General features: G+C 41.3%; 1 protein-coding gene and 3 pseudogenes across 3 annotated transcripts in view; 2 read left to right on the top strand and 2 right to left on the bottom strand.

Annotated features, from left to right (window-relative positions):
• KMO (kynurenine 3-monooxygenase) overlaps positions 1-17,210 on the bottom strand; it is a 744,737-nt gene that overhangs the window by 634,398 nt on the left and 93,129 nt on the right. The window lies entirely within an intron of this gene.
• Positions 10,662-10,784, bottom strand: LOC146066031 (5S ribosomal RNA; annotated as a pseudogene).
• On the top strand, positions 11,775-11,897 carry LOC146066032 (5S ribosomal RNA; annotated as a pseudogene).
• LOC146066033 (5S ribosomal RNA) lies at positions 16,855-16,977 on the top strand (annotated as a pseudogene).

The raw sequence follows: 17,210 nt of genomic DNA on the forward strand, positions 1-17,210 counted from the left end.
AAAAACCACTCGGTTTCCAAACATTTTAAAGAGAAACACGAATGTTCCTTAGATGGAATTTAAACCTTGATCTTGATCACAAAAGTTGCAGGAAATTGTCAAATACAGGGAACTGAAAGTGCATTAGCGAATGCTGAAATTAAATTGAGACACAAGAGGTTTAAATGCTGACTTAGAGATAAAATGGTTTCTTTAACCCCTTCCCGACATTTGACGTATATATACGTCATGGCCGGGATGTACTTCCCGACACATGACGTATATATACGTCATGACTTTAAACTGTCCCCGCGTCTATAGACGCGGTGACAGTTTAAACATGTCTGCTGTCCCTGACAGCAGACATGTCCCTGCATGCCCAGGGGGGGCGGCGATGCCTCCCCCCCGTCGGCGATCGCTGTGATTGGCTGTTCAATGTGAACAGCCAGTCGCAGCGTTTTCCTGTGTTACCGGCGAATCAGACGCTCGGTAACACAGGTGTCAATCACCGTCGGGTGTGAGGGGACATGAGGGGGTCACCGGTGATGACCACACCTCACCCCACCTGCCCCCAAGGCTGTGATTGGTCCGTCGGACCGACGGACCAATCACAGCCAAGGCGCGTCATTTAAACTAACGGTGACTGCGCTGCAGACGCCATTCCGGTCTGGAATTGCGTGCAGAGCGGTCACCGACCAATCTGTCGTGATATACATACCTGATCCTTGCCTGATACTTACCTGATCACCGCTGGTAGCGTGCTGCCAGCAGCTGGATGCTTCCTGGATCTTGTGACTTCCTGTGTGCTGCTGCTGCAGTGTCATAGAGTCACAGATCGTGAGAGATAGTGACAGATAGTGCCAGAGAGTGACAGAGAGTGATAGAGAGTGATAGAGAGTGCTATATTTTGTGTCTGCTGCACCCCTTTTGTGCTGATCAGTATATCTGTGCTGATCAGCAACTTTTTGGTTTTTTTTTTTTTAATATATATATATACCTGTCAGTTGCACCAAAGGTTGTGCTGCCTGTGCAACTGACTGCTGCCCCCCCTGCTACCCCCCCTTTTGTGCTGATCAGTTTAAATTAATTAACTGATCAGCAACTTTTTGGGGGTCCAGGTTTTTTTTTTATATATATACCATGTCAAGTTGCACCCACAGTTGTGTGCCTGCTGCCCCTCACTGCATCACTGATCTGCAGTTTTTTTTTTTGGAGAGTGCAGTGGGGTTTTGTTTTTACACCCACGTTGCTTTTGTGGGTGTCCTGTGGCCGCTGATCAGTGACGTACATCACTGAACAGCATTTTTGGCACAGGGTTGATATAATTTTTTTTCTGCAGTTTTTTTAAATAGTTTTTTTTTTTTTGGAGAGTGCTGTGGTTTATTACACCCACGTTGCTTTTGTGGGTGTCCTGTGGCCGCTGATCAGTGACGTACATCACTGAACAGCATTTTTGGCACAGGGTTGATATAATTTTTTTTCTGCAGTTTTTTTAAATTGTTTTTTTTTTTTTTGGAGAGTGCTGTGGTTTATTACACCCACGTTGCTTTTGTGGGTGTCCTGTGACCGCTGATCAGTGACGTACATCACTGAACAGCATTTTTGGCACAGGGTTGATATAATTTTTTTATGCAGTTTTTTTAAATTGTTTTTTTTTTTGGAGAGTGCTGTGGTTTATTTTTTTTTTTAATTGTTTTTACACCCACGTTGCTTTTGTGGGTGTTCTGTTGCCTTTGAGCGCTGTTCAGTGACGGACGTTACTGACCAACATCTGTGCTCAATTTTTGGCGCAGGACCTTTTTTTTTTTTTTTAACCCCTTCAATTTTTTTTTTTATTGGGATCAAATTCCTGTATAAAGTATTTTTTTTTCTGCACTACATACACACTACACACTACATACCCCCCGTGTTGAAATAAAGTTTGTACCCCCCTACACTATACACGTGTTGAAACATTACACTTACAGAAACACAAAAATAAAAATGGCATCCCAAATGTCATCCCAAATGTCATCCCAGTCATTGCCTCTGACTCTGACACAGCCAGTGATGCAAGCGGGGAATTTGAAGGATTCGTCTTAAGCTCCTCTTCCTCCTCTAGTGATGAGGGACCCCCTCAAAGACGCCCCCGTAGAGCAGCTGAGACCCCCCCCCCAAATTATTGATCCCGTATGGACCCCACCACCAGACAATTTTGAGCTCCAGGTTCCTGAGTTTTTGGCCATCCCAGGAATCCAATTTGATTCAACAGGTCTCAGAGAAATTGACTTTTTCAAATTATTTTTCTCTGATGATTTTATAAATTTAATGGTGGACCAAAGTAATTTATATGCCCAGCAGTTTATTGCTCAAAACCCCACGTCATCATTTGCTAGGTGGACCCCTGTAGATGCAGTAGAGATGATGACGTTTTGGGGTCTGGTGTTACATATGGGCATAGTAAAAAAGCCAGAAATTAGGCAATATTGGAGTGCAGATGTTCTGTACAGCACCCCATTTTACCATATGGCCATGACTCTGACTCGTTTTGAGACAATCCTTAAATTTTTACATTACACCGATAATGCACAGTGCCCACCCAGAGATGATCCCACCTTTGACCGGCTATTCAAAGTCAGGCCGGTCATTGATCATTTCAGTGCCAAATTTGCAGAGTTGTACATCCCTGAAAAATTTATTTGTATCGACGAGTCCCTTATACATTTTAAAGGAAGGGTTAAATTCCGCCAGTACCTTCCCAGTAAGAGGGCAAGGTATGGCATAAAAATGTATAAACTGTGTGAAAGCACCTCAGGGTACACCCACAGGTTTAGGGTATATGAAGGGAAGGATTCAAGAATTGAACCGCCAGAATGCCCCCCCTCCCTCGTAGGTGTTAGTGGAAAGATTGTCTGGGATTTAGTGCACCCCTTCCTGGATAAAGGTTATCACCTCTATGTGGATAACTTTTACACTAGCATCCCCCTGTTTAAGGCCCTTGGTTCAAGAGGTACAGCAGCTTGCGGTACTGTGCGCAAGAACCAAAGAGGCCTCCCAAAAACGCACATTGCCCAAGTACTGAGAAGGGGTGAAAGCAGGGCACAATCCACCGAAAATATGTTGTTGGTCAAATATAAGGACAAGAGGGATGTCCTTATACTGACAACAATTCATGGAGACAGTACCACCTCCATCCCTGTACGAGGTACCAGTACCCACACCTCAAAACCTAATTGTATCCTAGATTACAATAAGTACATGGGCGGAGTGGATCTTTCAGATCAGGTACTGAAGCCGTACAGTCCCCTGCGGAAAACAGAAATCTGGTACAAGAAGCTGGCCATGTATATCATCCAGATGGCACTGTATAACGCTTACGTGCTATTCCGTTCTACCAGCCAGAGGGGGACATTTATGCACTTTCAAGAGGAAGTCATAAAGGGCCTAATATTTGGGAACCAGTAGGCAGAGGGCCCCAGTACTTCTAGTACTGGCCCCCGTATTGTACCAGGGCAGCATTTTCCTAACGAAATCCCCTCCACTGCAAGAAAGGGCAGGACACAAAAAAGGTGCAAAGTTTGCTATAAAAAGGGAATAAGAAAGGATACTATTTTCCACTGTGAAACTTGCTCCGACAAACCCGGCCTATGTATAAAGGAGTGTTTTAAAATATACCACACATCTATGGATTATTAGGTTCATCATTTCACCGTGCTTCGGGGGTCTTGCTAATGCCACATAGCACCCACCATTCATTCCACCAGAATCTGAGCTGCAAAATCCAAAAATCACTCCTTCCCTTCTGAGTCCTGCCATGCACCCAACTGGTATTTTTTGGTCACACATGAGGCATTGCCGTACTCGGGAGAAATTGGGGCACAGATTTTGGGGTGCTTTGTCTCCTTCATTCCTTGTGAAAATGAAAAATTTTGAGCCAGAACTGCATTTTTGTGTAAAAAATTTAATTTTTCATTTGCACAGCCCAGTTGTATCAAAATTGGTGAAACCCCTGCGGGTTTGAAATGTACACTATACCCCTAGATGAATTCCCTGAGGGGTGTAGTTTGCAAAATGGGGTCACTTGTGGGGGGGTTCCACTGTATTGGTGCTTCGGGGGTCTTGCTAATGCGACATAGCACCCACCAACATTCCACCAGAATCTGAGCTGCAAAATCCAAAAATCACTCCTTCCCTTCTGAGTCCTGCCATGCACCCAAATGGTATTTTTTGGTCACATGTGAGGCATTGCCGTACTCGGGAGAAATTGGGGCACAGATTTTGGGGTGCTTTTTCTCCTTCATTCCTTGTGAAAATAAAAAATTTTGAGCCAGAACTGCATTTTTGTGTAAAAAATGTAATTTTTCATTTGCACAGCCCAGTTGTATCAAAATTGGTGAAACCCCTGGGGGTTTGAAATGTACACTATACCCCTAGATGAATTCCCTGAGGGGTGTAGTTTGCAAAATGGGGTCACTTGTGGGGGGGTTCCACTCTATTGGTGCTTCGGGGGTCTTGCTAATGCGACATAGCACCCACTAACATTCCACCAGAATCTGAGCTGCAAAATCCAAATATCACTCCTTCCCTTCTGAGTCCTGCCATGCACCCAAATGGTATTTTTTGGTCACATATGAGGCATTGCCGTACTCGGGAGAAATTGGGGCACAGATTTTGCGGTGCTTTTTCTCCTTCATTCCTTGTGAAAATGAAAAATTTGGAGCCAGAACTGCATTTTTGTGTAAAAAAATTAATTTTTCATTTTCACTGCCCAGTTGTACCACAATTGGTGAAACCCCTGGGGGTTTGAAATGTACACTATACCCCTAGATGAATTCCCTGAGGGGTGTAGTTTGCAAAATGGGGTCACTTGTGGGGGGGGTTCCTAACTTTTAGCATCTTATGGTGCCTAGAATCCTACATGGTGCCTAAAAAATAATCTCATAAAAAGGAGGCTCCAAAATCAAGTAGGTGCTCCTTCTATTATGAAGCCTGTGGTTTGGTCAACGTGCACACTAGGGCCACATTTAGGATATTTATGAAAACAAAAGAATTGGGGGAATCAATTTTTAGTCACATTTCTCTAGTAAAATCTACTGTGTTCCTTAGAAAAATGTATTAAAATTGCAAATCTGCAAAAAAAATGAAATTTTTAAATTTCACCTACACTTTGTTTTAATTCCTGTGAAACACCTAAAGGGTTAACAAACTTCCAAAATGCTGTTTTGAATACTGTGAGGGGTGCAGTTTTTGAAATGGCATCATTTATGGGGGTGTCTCACATACAAGTCCCTCAAAGTCACATCAGAACTGAACTGGTCCCTAAAAAAATCAGTGTTTGAAATTTTCTTGAAAATTTGAGAATTTGCTATTCATATTTTAAGCCTCCTAGTGTCCAAAAAAATTAAAAGGAGGCTGAAATAATGATGGAAACATAAAGTAGACATATGGTCTATGTTAGTTATTAACTATTTTGAGTGGTATAATTATTTGTCTCACAAGCAGAAAATTTTACATTTTGAAAATTGCTAAATTTTCCATTTTTTTTACGACATTTTGGTATTTTTCACAAAAAAACACAGACTGTATCGACCCAAATTTACCACTACCTTGAAGTACAATGTGTCACGAGAAAACAATCTCAAAATCACTGGGATAAGTAAAAGCAAAAAAAAGTTATCCCCACTTAAGTGATACATGTCAGATTTGAAAAAAAGGGCTCTGCCAGGAAGGCAAAAACATGCTGCGTCAGGAAGGGGTTAAAGCATATTTATGTAGATCTTCGCACAATAGATAATATTGGCACTATGCATTTAAAAAAAGTAGAAATCATTTTATAGCTCATAAAAATTTTGTAGAACTTATTCATATATGGGCATATGAATCCTTGGTGCAATTGAACTCAGTATATAGGTACTTGCACTTTAAAATTTCCACTGCCCACTTCCATATAACCATAAACATATGCATACCATTCCTTTTTATAGATATGTCTGTATCTGCACTTTAACATTTTCTCTGCTCTGCTATTTTATTCAGTTATAAACATATGTATGTTATTCGTTTTATACAGGTTGAGTATCCCTTATCCAGAATGCTTGGGACACGAAGAATTTTGGATAACGGATTATTCCATATCGCAGAATATTTTTATATTTCAATAAAATATCTTGAGGTATCTTGCCTTTATGTTGTACAAACACACCAAACACATGAGATACACACAAATTATTTTATTTTTGCATGAAACAAGGTTTAAAAACATGAAACAAAGTTTGTGTACTATCTCAGGTACTGAATTTGAATGCTAAGCAATCATTTTATTGCATATATTTAGTGCCAGTTACACATCATTTCCTCAGTAGTGCTGTTACAGATGTCCACAGTAGTGCCAGTTATATATCATTTCCTCAGTAGTGCTGTTATAGATGTGCTTTTAACAATAATTTTCTTTCCACTTTCTGGAATGTATGGTTTTCGGAATAATTTGGATAACGGATATTTGGATAAGGGATACTCAATCTGTATATATATTTTTTATCTATGTACTGTATATGAATATAATGTATGGATTGTCCTACTGGCAGAATTATTGGTACTTGTGTATTATCACGGCTCACACGATTTCCATCTTATGGGATCTTATACAATTTAAAATTGTATACCATTGTATATGGCATACAATGGCATACGATGAGATGAGATTTTAAATTGTATAAGCACACTAATGGGTGCTTTCAAGGTCAATTGGCCCCCTATAAGATTTTTAATTGTATAAGCACCCTAATGGGTGCTTACAATGTTAAATGCACCCCCACGCCACCCCCACTATCAACGCCAACCCAAAGCGTGGCGAGCACAGCGAGCCCGCGAGGGGCGGCGGTACGCATCCTCCGACCTTTTCATACCCCCACTATCCATGTCGGCGTGGATTTGATTTCATATAGTGTGGCGAGCGCAGCGAGCCACCGAGCCTGAAGCGTGGCGAGCGCAGCGAGCCTCGCGAGGGGACGCGTAATACTTTACATGTATTACGCGTCCGCTCGCCACGCTTCGGGCTTGGCGGCTCGCTGCGCTCGCCACACTATATAAAATCAACTCCACACCAATATGGATAGTGGGGGTATGAAAAGGTCGGAGGACGCGTACCGCCGCCCCTCGCGGGCTCGCTGCGCTCGCCACGCTTCGGGTTGGCGTTGATAGTGGGGGTGGCGTGGGGGTGCATTTAACATTGTAAGCACCCATTAGGGTGCTTATACAATTAAAAATCTTATAGGGGGGCCAATTGACCTTGAAAGCACCCATTAGTGTGCTTATACAATTTAAAATCTCATCTCATCTCATCGTATGCCATATACAATGGTATACAATTTTAAATTGTATAAGATCGGGTCCCATCGCAGCACATCTCATCTCATTGCATACAATCTTAAGCCTTATGGTATGCAATGAGATGGGATGAGATGGGAGCCGTGATAGTACACAAGTACCGAATTATTTATAATAGGGACCTGTGTGGGAACTTATTGTATAGCATACATTGAAATCCAGCTAGAGGGATCGTGGAACGCAAAAATGCGCATGCGGCGTCATCACTCTCAATATGAGTCTCGGGACAGAAGTAATGCACCCAGAAGTAAGGGTGCATCTCAAAGAATAGGTAGCGCTATATTCCGTTCTGGCCCCGTATGAGAACATTGAGGGGACCGGACGGGACACCCAATATTAATGTAAAATATACTCATTTATGATGCGTACTTGGAGGGATAATCTGGGGATCGCAGGTATATAACCGTTTGTAAAGGATATACAGTGCGTTCCACTGGCCAGAAATAGTGATACTTTCGGTTCCTATCTCTAAGCATCTCAGATTTCTAATATTTGTATACCACCTATTTGAATGAAAAATTAATTGGGAGAATAATTCTACATGTGAATAAGAAAATGTGATTCAGGAATTCTAAATGGAATTATATATTAAATAAGACTTTGTTGTTTGACCTGATGACAAACAGGAATAGGCAGGGCAAGACTAATCCTGCTTAGGTATAAATACCTCAAAAGTTACAAGACACTCCATACGGGATAGGTACTAAATCCCGGTGGCTGGAATCCCGACGCCGGAATCCCGACCGCCGAAATCCCGACAAGGGGGGGACATGGATGCCCCCTTGCTGGCTCGCTGCGCTTGCCACACAGCAGGCCCGGGGCCTCACTACACTCGGCACAATAATTTATTCTCCCTCTATGGGTGTGGTGGACACCCATAGAGGGAGAAACTGTCAGGATTTTGGTGGTCGGAATTCCGGCGTCAGGATTTTGACCGCTGGGATGCCGACCAACGGGATTCTTACTGCATCCCCTCCAAATACCCTGAGGAAGACCTAAAGGTCGAAACGTGTCTGTGGTTGTGGAGTCTCCTGCTACAAAGTGTTCTGGAACTATAAACCTTGGGACTTTTTGTAAGGAGTTAACGGAGGCATACCAGGGTGTACATATGACCCTCTAATGCTCACAGACAAGCCTTTTTGTTAAAAGGCCAGACACGGTACCAGGTTGTCTATTTTTATCTATTGGTTTTTCTTGTCATATGAATAAATTGTTACATTTGACACAATGAGCTTGTACGCTTTGTATTCACATATCTGAGAAATACTGAAGAAATCAGGAAGGATATGTTGTGTGTGACCCCCTGACTACGCAATTGAACTTGGCCTGAGTGAGGCCCAGGGGCGGATTGGCCCACCGGGAAACCGGGCTGTTTCCCGGTGGGCCGGCATATTTTTAGGGTAAAGGGCCGCCCTGCCTCCTTAACAGGGCCGGCCGCGGCATCTCCGTGCATTTTGCCCTGTTTAAAGATGGCCGCGGGCCTCATAGTGTTCCACAGTCAAAATGGCCGCGGGAGGTCTGGTGCGCATGCGCGCGCGCACGCAGCTTCTCCCGCGGTCCAGACAGAGGCAGGCTTCCTGCTCTGGCTCTGCCCACGTGATCCAGCCATCCCAGCAGCGCGCAGGATTGCTGCTGGGCTGGATCCGATGGGCGGCAGCGGCAGGCGGCAGCAGCTAGCAGCACAGTACCCAGCACAGTACCCAGCGCACGCAGTAGAGCACCCAGGTTAAAAACAAGCTATTTGTGGTGAGGCACTGGAAGAATTTATATTTATTTATCTATCTATCTATATATATATATATATATATATATATATATATGTGTGTTCAATAGATGAAGATGCGGCGACTATTGCTCTTAAAAGGTAAAATAAACAGTAATGTAGCCTGCCCTAATCAGAGCGTGGTATACCAATGTTTAAAAATAGACCTAGAACCTTTATGATTAAATTAATGGGTGTGATTAGTAATTAATTGAAGGTAATCACTAAATGTGAGTAAAAAAATTTTTTACATTTATTAATACAGTATAAAAAGAACAATGATGCAGTAAAAAAAAAAAAAAAAGGGGGGGGGGGGGGATCCGTAAAAACAAAGCAATTTCTATCCTAAATGGACTATTCAAGAATACAATGAAGAGACAAATCTAAAAAATATAAAAAATATCAAGGTGCAAAAAAAATAAGTAAGGTGCTTATCTTTTAAATGAGGCAGGAGGGCTAGAGTGTCCCAACGCGTTTCGTCCTTCTGACTTTATCAAGGGATGCAAGTAGACTGAGACCTGATCTGTATTTATACTAGTGTAGCTCCTGCTTCCATTATGACATCACTTCCTGTCATCTTAAATTAATTTATATCAATCACGGTTTCCAGACCTAGTATATAGGGGGAAGGCAGCTCATGCTGTAGAACGCTAATATCGCTACTTAATTATGCGTAAAACTGGTTAAAAAACATATTACAAACTCATATACAGTTAATAACATTATGTGTGCGGTACTTCCGCCACACATCCGGTGTCCGTTCCGGGCTATTGCGCATGCGTGCGCGTTTCTGTCCTTCTCTTCTAATAGCCGGTTTTCCAGGCTAGCAAGGAATCTTTCAAACACCCGATTTTGCGCTACTGCGCATGCGCCCGCTTCTTCGTGTATGTCAATTCAGACCCTCTAGTGCTCCGACTGCAGTCTGCATCAGGGAGTGGTGTAGTTCTTCCCCTTTGTTTTCTTATAGCGGCGGCCATTTTTCCGAAGACTGTGGTTCTTTTTAAGAGTTTATAAGTTGCGGTGGCCATTTTACATGGGATTTTCTCGTTTGGCAATATGAAATACAGAAAAAGAACACGTAAATAGACTTATAAATACAGACTATTAATTTTTACAATTTTTACAACGAAAGCTGCTGCACTTTGTTTTTTTAGGAGATGATTAGATATTTGGTGGCAGAGTTAGATTTACACATAACCAATGAATGAATCACCAAAACTGTATCAGTGTTGACATAATAGAGTGGTTCGTGCAATTAAGTGACAGGTGTAATAGTAACCAGTGTGTATTTATTTGAATAACCATATATTCTATAATTATTACAATGGTGGTAGGTAGCTAGTGCTATGATGTGAGACTGATTGCATAAAGGGCAATTGTGTAAAGGACCAGGTATCTGTGATGTGCAATTTTTTAGTGAAGAATAAAAAATACTGCTGACAATTTGATGTACTACAATACTTTATTAGTGACCAGATTGTGTTCAAAACCTCTCTTAGAGACCGCATTAAATTATTGTTTATATAGAGACATTTGACCAAAGTTTTCATCGCATCAACTACAGCACTGAGTCTTCCCAGGAGGTCTCCCATCCCAGTACTAATCCAGCCCAGCACTGCTTAGCTTCCAAGATCGGACGGAGTTGGGCGTATGCCAGAATAGTGGTATGGCTGTAGATGCGTGAGTAGGTCAGGTCTGAAGGTGTCCAAATCCATGGTTCATAAGAGAGGCCATGCTAAAGTGCTTGTGCTTATTTGCATAATAATTTAATAAATTAGGTGGTGAAGGTGGTAGGGAAGATAAATACGACCTTATAAAAACGGGGCAATTTCATAACTTTCATTAAAACCATCTGGATGCATTGTTTTGAGCTCAAAGATCCAGAACATCTCTCTTTGTGAAAGTTTGTTCGCCAGGTCCCCTCCTCGTGGGCCCAGTTTGACGTGTTCTATCGCCTTAAACGTGAGTCCTTCAGGGTTGGCATCATGATGGGTTATCTTCAAAAAATCCAGAAACCTAAAGGATATCCTAGCACCCAGTCTCCTTACATCAAAACAGAATCACAATCCGATTGGACCGAAATGCAAGGGAGCTTACAAATGTGGAAAATGCAACATTTGTAAGCACGTGCACCCAAACAGAAAAAATTTCACCAACTCAGACAGTAGTAAAGAGTACCTAATCAAAGACTTCACAAATTGCAACACATCCTCAGTGATCTACCTGTTGGAATGCCCTTGTCACCTTAAATACGTCGGGAAAACTAAACGAATGCTAAAACTGCGCATACAAGAACACAGCAGAAACATAAAAAATAAACTGGACAGTCACGCGATTTACAAACATTTTCTAACCCATCATGATGCCAACCCTGAAGGACTCACGTTTAAGGCGATAGAACACGTCAAACTGGGCCCACGAGGAGGGGACCTGGCGAACAAACTTTCACAAAGAGAGATGTTCTGGATCTTTGAGCTCAAAACAATGCATCCAGATGGTTTTAATGAAAGTTATGAAATTGCCCCGTTTTTATAAGGTCGTATTTATCTTCCCTACCACCTTCACCACCTAATTTATTAAATTATTATGCAAATAAGCACAAGCACTTTAGCATGGCCTCTCTTATGAACCATGGATTTGGACACCTTCAGACCTGACCTACTCACGCATCTACAGCCATACCACTATTCTGGCATACGCCCAACTCCGTCCGATCTTGGAAGCTAAGCAGTGCTGGGCTGGATTAGTACTGGGATGGGAGACCTCCTGGGAAGACTCAGTGCTGTAGTTGATGCGATGAAAACTTTGGTCAAATGTCTCTATATAAACAATAATTTAATGCGGTCTCTAAGAGAGGTTTTGAACACAATCTGGTCACTAATAAAGTATTGTAGTACATCAAATTGTCAGCAGTATTTTTTATTCTTCACTAAAAAATTGCACATCACAGATACCTGGTCCTTTACACAATTGCCCTTTATGCAATCAGTCTCACATCATAGCACTAGCTACCTACCACCATTGTAATAATTATAGAATATATGGTTATTCAAATAAATACACACTGGTTACTATTACACCTGTCACTTAATTGCACGAACCACTCTATTATGTCAACACTGATACAGTTTTGGTGATTCATTCATTGGTTATGTGTAAATCTAACTCTGCCACCAAATATCTAATCATCTCCTAAAAAAACGAAGTGCAGCAGCTTTCGTTGTAAAAATTGTAAAAATTAATAGTCTGTATTTATAAGTCTATTTACGTGTTCTTTTTCTGTATTTCATATTGCCAAACGAGAAAATCCCATGTAAAATGGCCACCGCAACTTATAAACTCTTAAAAAGAACCACAGTCTTCGGAAAAATGGCCGCCGCTATAAGAAAACAAAGGGGAAGAACTACACCACTCCCTGATGCAGACTGCAGTCGGAGCACTAGAGGGTCTGAATTGACATACACGAAGAAGCGGGCGCATGCGCAGTAGCGCAAAATCGGGTGTTTGAAAGATTCCTTGCTAGCCTGGAAAACCGGCTATTAGAAGAGAAGGACAGAAACGCGCACGCATGCGCAATAGCCCGGAACGGACACCGGATGTGTGGCGGAAGTACCGCACACATAATGTTATTAACTGTATATGAGTTTGTAATATGTTTTTTAACCAGTTTTACGCATAATTAAGTAGCGATATTAGCGTTCTACAGCATGAGCTGCCTTCCCCCTATATACTAGGTCTGGAAACCGTGATTGATATAAATTAATTTAAGATGACAGGAAGTGATGTCATAATGGAAGCAGGAGCTACACTAGTATAAATACAGATCAGGTCTCAGTCTACTTGCATCCCTTGATAAAGTCAGAAGGACGAAACGCGTTGGGACACTCTAGCCCTCCTGCCTCATTTAAAAGATAAGCACCTTACTTATTTTTTTTGCACCTTGATATTTTTTATATTTTTTAGATTTGTCTCTTCATTGTATTCTTGAATAGTCCATTTAGGATAGAAATTGCTTTGTTTTTACGGATCCCCCCCCCCCCTTTTTTTTTTTTTTTTACTGCATCATTGTTCTTTTTATACTGTATTAATAAATGTAAAAAAATTTTTTACTCACATTTAGTGATTACCTTCAATTAATTACTAATCACACCCATTAATTTAATCATAAAGGTTCTAGGTCTATTTTTAAACATTGGTATACCACGCTCTGATTAGGGCAGGCTACATTACTGTTTATTTTACCTTTTAAGAGCAATAGTCGCCGCATCTTCATCTATTGAACACATTTCTTCTTTTAAGTAACTCACCATTACTTGGACTTTGAGGATTGGCTGACACCCCATATAATAAGTAGGGGGACATTGCCTACATAATTTACGTTAGTTAGGGACGCACAGGTGGCGCCACACATTCATTTTGTATAAACTTTCTGGTATCTTTTTGCGTGGCTGCCTGGTGAACGGACTCACTAACTTAATATGTTCGGAATAAACGAACGCACCAACAAAAGAAATGATTGGTGCCAGAGAATATTCAACGAAACAAAACCCATAGTGGAAACTGAAAATACGAATGACCTAGATGACAAATTTTGGGATATGGAGAAAATATTAGCAAAAGAAATGAAAACCTGGTGGGATATCAAGGGATTGGAACAATATATCTCTGTTAACAGGATACCCAGAGGTTTAAGGATCACAAAACAACCCACATTTGGGAATATGGACACTGCATTCATTGGGAAATGGGATGCCATTCTACACACATGCTCACTTAACCTGATGAAGCTATTGGTAGAGGAGAAACGGAAAACACTACAGACACTAGAGGAAGAGATCAAATCTAAAGAAACGAATTTAAATACCTTTAAGGACAAGGTGAACTTTAAGGAGAATGAAGTAGTTCTTAAGAAAAAGATAGAACGAATGGAGGAGGAGGTAATAAGGAATAAAGAGAAAAAATTTGCAAGAGACAAGAATGACTATGACCTGGGAAAAGTAAAAAACTGGAGTAGATTCACGGACAACACCCGACAACCAAGAATCGACACAAGAAGAAACAATCAGACTAACTACAACAAACCATCAAGATTCCATAACCGAAACTATGGATCACCACAAACACCCAACATCAGACTGCAGAACAGGTATACACCCCTTCAAAGACTGAAGTCTACAGGTGAACAGGAGAATTTTTTATCATCGGACACAGCCACAAGAGTCAAAGAAAATCTGAGAACAAACCTGAAAGAGAACGTCAAACATGCATCACCACTCAAGAGAAGGTACACAGAAGAAGAGGAAAACGGAGCGGAAGGAGGAAGAGACCACAAGAAAAGAAATCTTCAGTGACCGTACCACCCAAAGGCATCTTCAACCTATCTGAACATGAACTGACAACGGCGGAAATCACACTACTCAACAAAGGGCTCAGTTTTGCACCAACAGGTGGAATGAATAAATTTGAGACATATATTGACTTGAATAAATTTGTCAGGAAACTGACACTCAAAAGACACTTCGCAAGAAAAGAAAATGCGGCAATAAGTAACTACGAAAACAGATCAAAGTCAGGGCTAAAACCCACTTCTAAGTACTACCCGATCGAATCAAAGGGCAATCATTTAAACATCTTTTTTGATCTAGTGAAGAAAGACCTATGTGAAAATGAAGCACAACCCATAACACAAAAGAATCTATCGAATAAGGAGAGGGAAGCATTGAAAAACCTAAAGGACAACAAGGAGTTGGTCCTGAAACAGGCTGACAAGGGAGGTGGGCTTGTCATTATGGACAGAGTAAATTATGAAAAAGAAGCTAACAGACTGCTGGGGGATAGATTATCCTACGAGGCACTTAAAAAGGACCCCACGGAACTGTTCACCGATGATCTACGCACCTTACTGTTGCAGGGCCTCCGGAACAATGTCATTTCCAAAGAAGAGTACCAGTTCCTCATGAAAACAAACCCCACCATCCCCATTTTTTATTTCCTGCCCAAGATCCATAAGACTCTGATCAACCCACCGGGCCGCCCAATTGTGGCAGGAATTGACTCGCTCACATCCGGACTGTCTGAATACGTGGACATCTTCCTTAGTAAATATGTAAAAGAACTACCAGCTTTTTTAAAGGACACTACTACAGTTTTAAATCTTTTAAAGGATTTTAAATGGGACGACAACTTTTATTGGGCAACTATTGACGTCCAATCCCTCTACACATGCATTGAACACGAGATGGGAATAAGTGCATGCAAAGAATTTCTGGAAGATGATACCATGCTGGACCCGGGTCATAAAACCTTTATATGTGATGCAATGAAATTTATTTTAAGTCATAATTATTTTAAATTTTTAGACAACTTCTTTTTACAAAAATGCGGGACAGCTATGGGGACCACCTTTGCCCCAAGCTTTGCAAATCTTTTTATGGGAAGCTGGGAAAAACGTTTTATTTACACGGATCATGCTTTTAGAAATAATATTAAATTTTATAAGCGGTACATTGATGACATTTTAATCATTTGGGAAGGCACGGAAGAGCTGTTCAATGAATTTCTGAGACATATAGGAAACAATCAGATGAACCTCAAATTCACATCTAACATCAATCAGAAACAGATAGAATTCTTGGACCTCATACTACAAGGGGACAACAAGACTATCAACACACTGAACTATGTGAAAACAGTAGACACTAACAGCTATCTACACTTCAAAAGTAACCACCAAAGAAAATGGAAAGAAAACATACCCTACTCGCAGTTCCACAGGATAAAGAGGAATTGCAGCAAAAAGGAGGAGTGTGACAAACAGCTAGAAGTCTACAGAAAAAGGTTCGAAGAAAAAGAGTACCCCTCGAATATCCTACAACAAGCTACAGACAGGATCCAGAATACCAATAGAGAAGAACTTCTCCAGTATAAAGTTAAGGAGGAGAAGAAGAACTCTACAGCCTTCATTACTACCTTCAGCCAACATGAGCCGATAATAAGGAAATCTCTGAATGAACACTGGAACATCTTGTTAATGGATCCAGTACTAAAAGAAATACTCCCTCAGCGCCCTGAACTCATCTTCAAAAAATCCAGAAACCTAAAGGATATCCTAGCACCCAGTCTCCTTACATCAAAACAGAATCACAATCCGATTGGACCGAAATGCAAGGGAGCTTACAAATGTGGAAAATGCAACATTTGTAAGCACGTGCACCCAAACAGAAAAAATTTCACCAACTCAGACAGTAGTAAAGAGTACCTAATCAAAGACTTCACAAATTGCAACACATCCTCAGTGATCTACCTGTTGGAATGCCCTTGTCACCTTAAATACGTCGGGAAAACTAAACGAATGCTAAAACTGCGCATACAAGAACACAGCAGAAACATAAAAAATAAACTGGACAGTCACGCGATTTACAAACATTTTCTAACCCATCATGATGCCAACCCTGAAGGACTCACGTTTAAGGCGATAGAACACGTCAAACTGGGCCCACGAGGAGGGGACCTGGCGAACAAACTTTCACAAAGAGAGATGTTCTGGATCTTTGAGCTCAAAACAATGCATCCAGATGGTTTTAATGAAAGTTATGAAATTGCCCCGTTTTTATAAGGTCGTATTTATCTTCCCTACCACCTTCACCACCTAATTTATTAAATTATTATGCAAATAAGCACAAGCACTTTAGCATGGCCTCTCTTATGAACCATGGATTTGGACACCTTCAGACCTGACCTACTCACGCATCTACAGCCATACCACTATTCTGGCATACGCCCAACTCCGTCCGATCTTGGAAGCTAAGCAGTGCTGGGCTGGATTAGTACTGGGATGGGAGACCTCCTGGGAAGACTCAGTGCTGTAGTTGATGCGATGAAAACTTTGGTCAAATGTCTCTATATAAACAATAATTTAATGCGGTCTCTAAGAGAGGTTTTGAACACAATCTGGTCACTAATAAAGTATTGTAGTACATCAAATTGTCAGCAGTATTTTTTATTCTTCACTAAAAAATTGCACATCACAGATACCTGGTCCTTTACACAATTGCCCTTTATGCAATCAGTCTCACATCATAGCACTAGCTACCTACCACCATTG

The sequence above is a fragment of the Crinia signifera genome, chromosome 3, assembly GCF_055691185.1.
Source record: "Crinia signifera chromosome 3, ASM5569118v1, whole genome shotgun sequence".
NCBI lineage: Eukaryota > Metazoa > Chordata > Amphibia > Anura > Myobatrachidae > Crinia > Crinia signifera.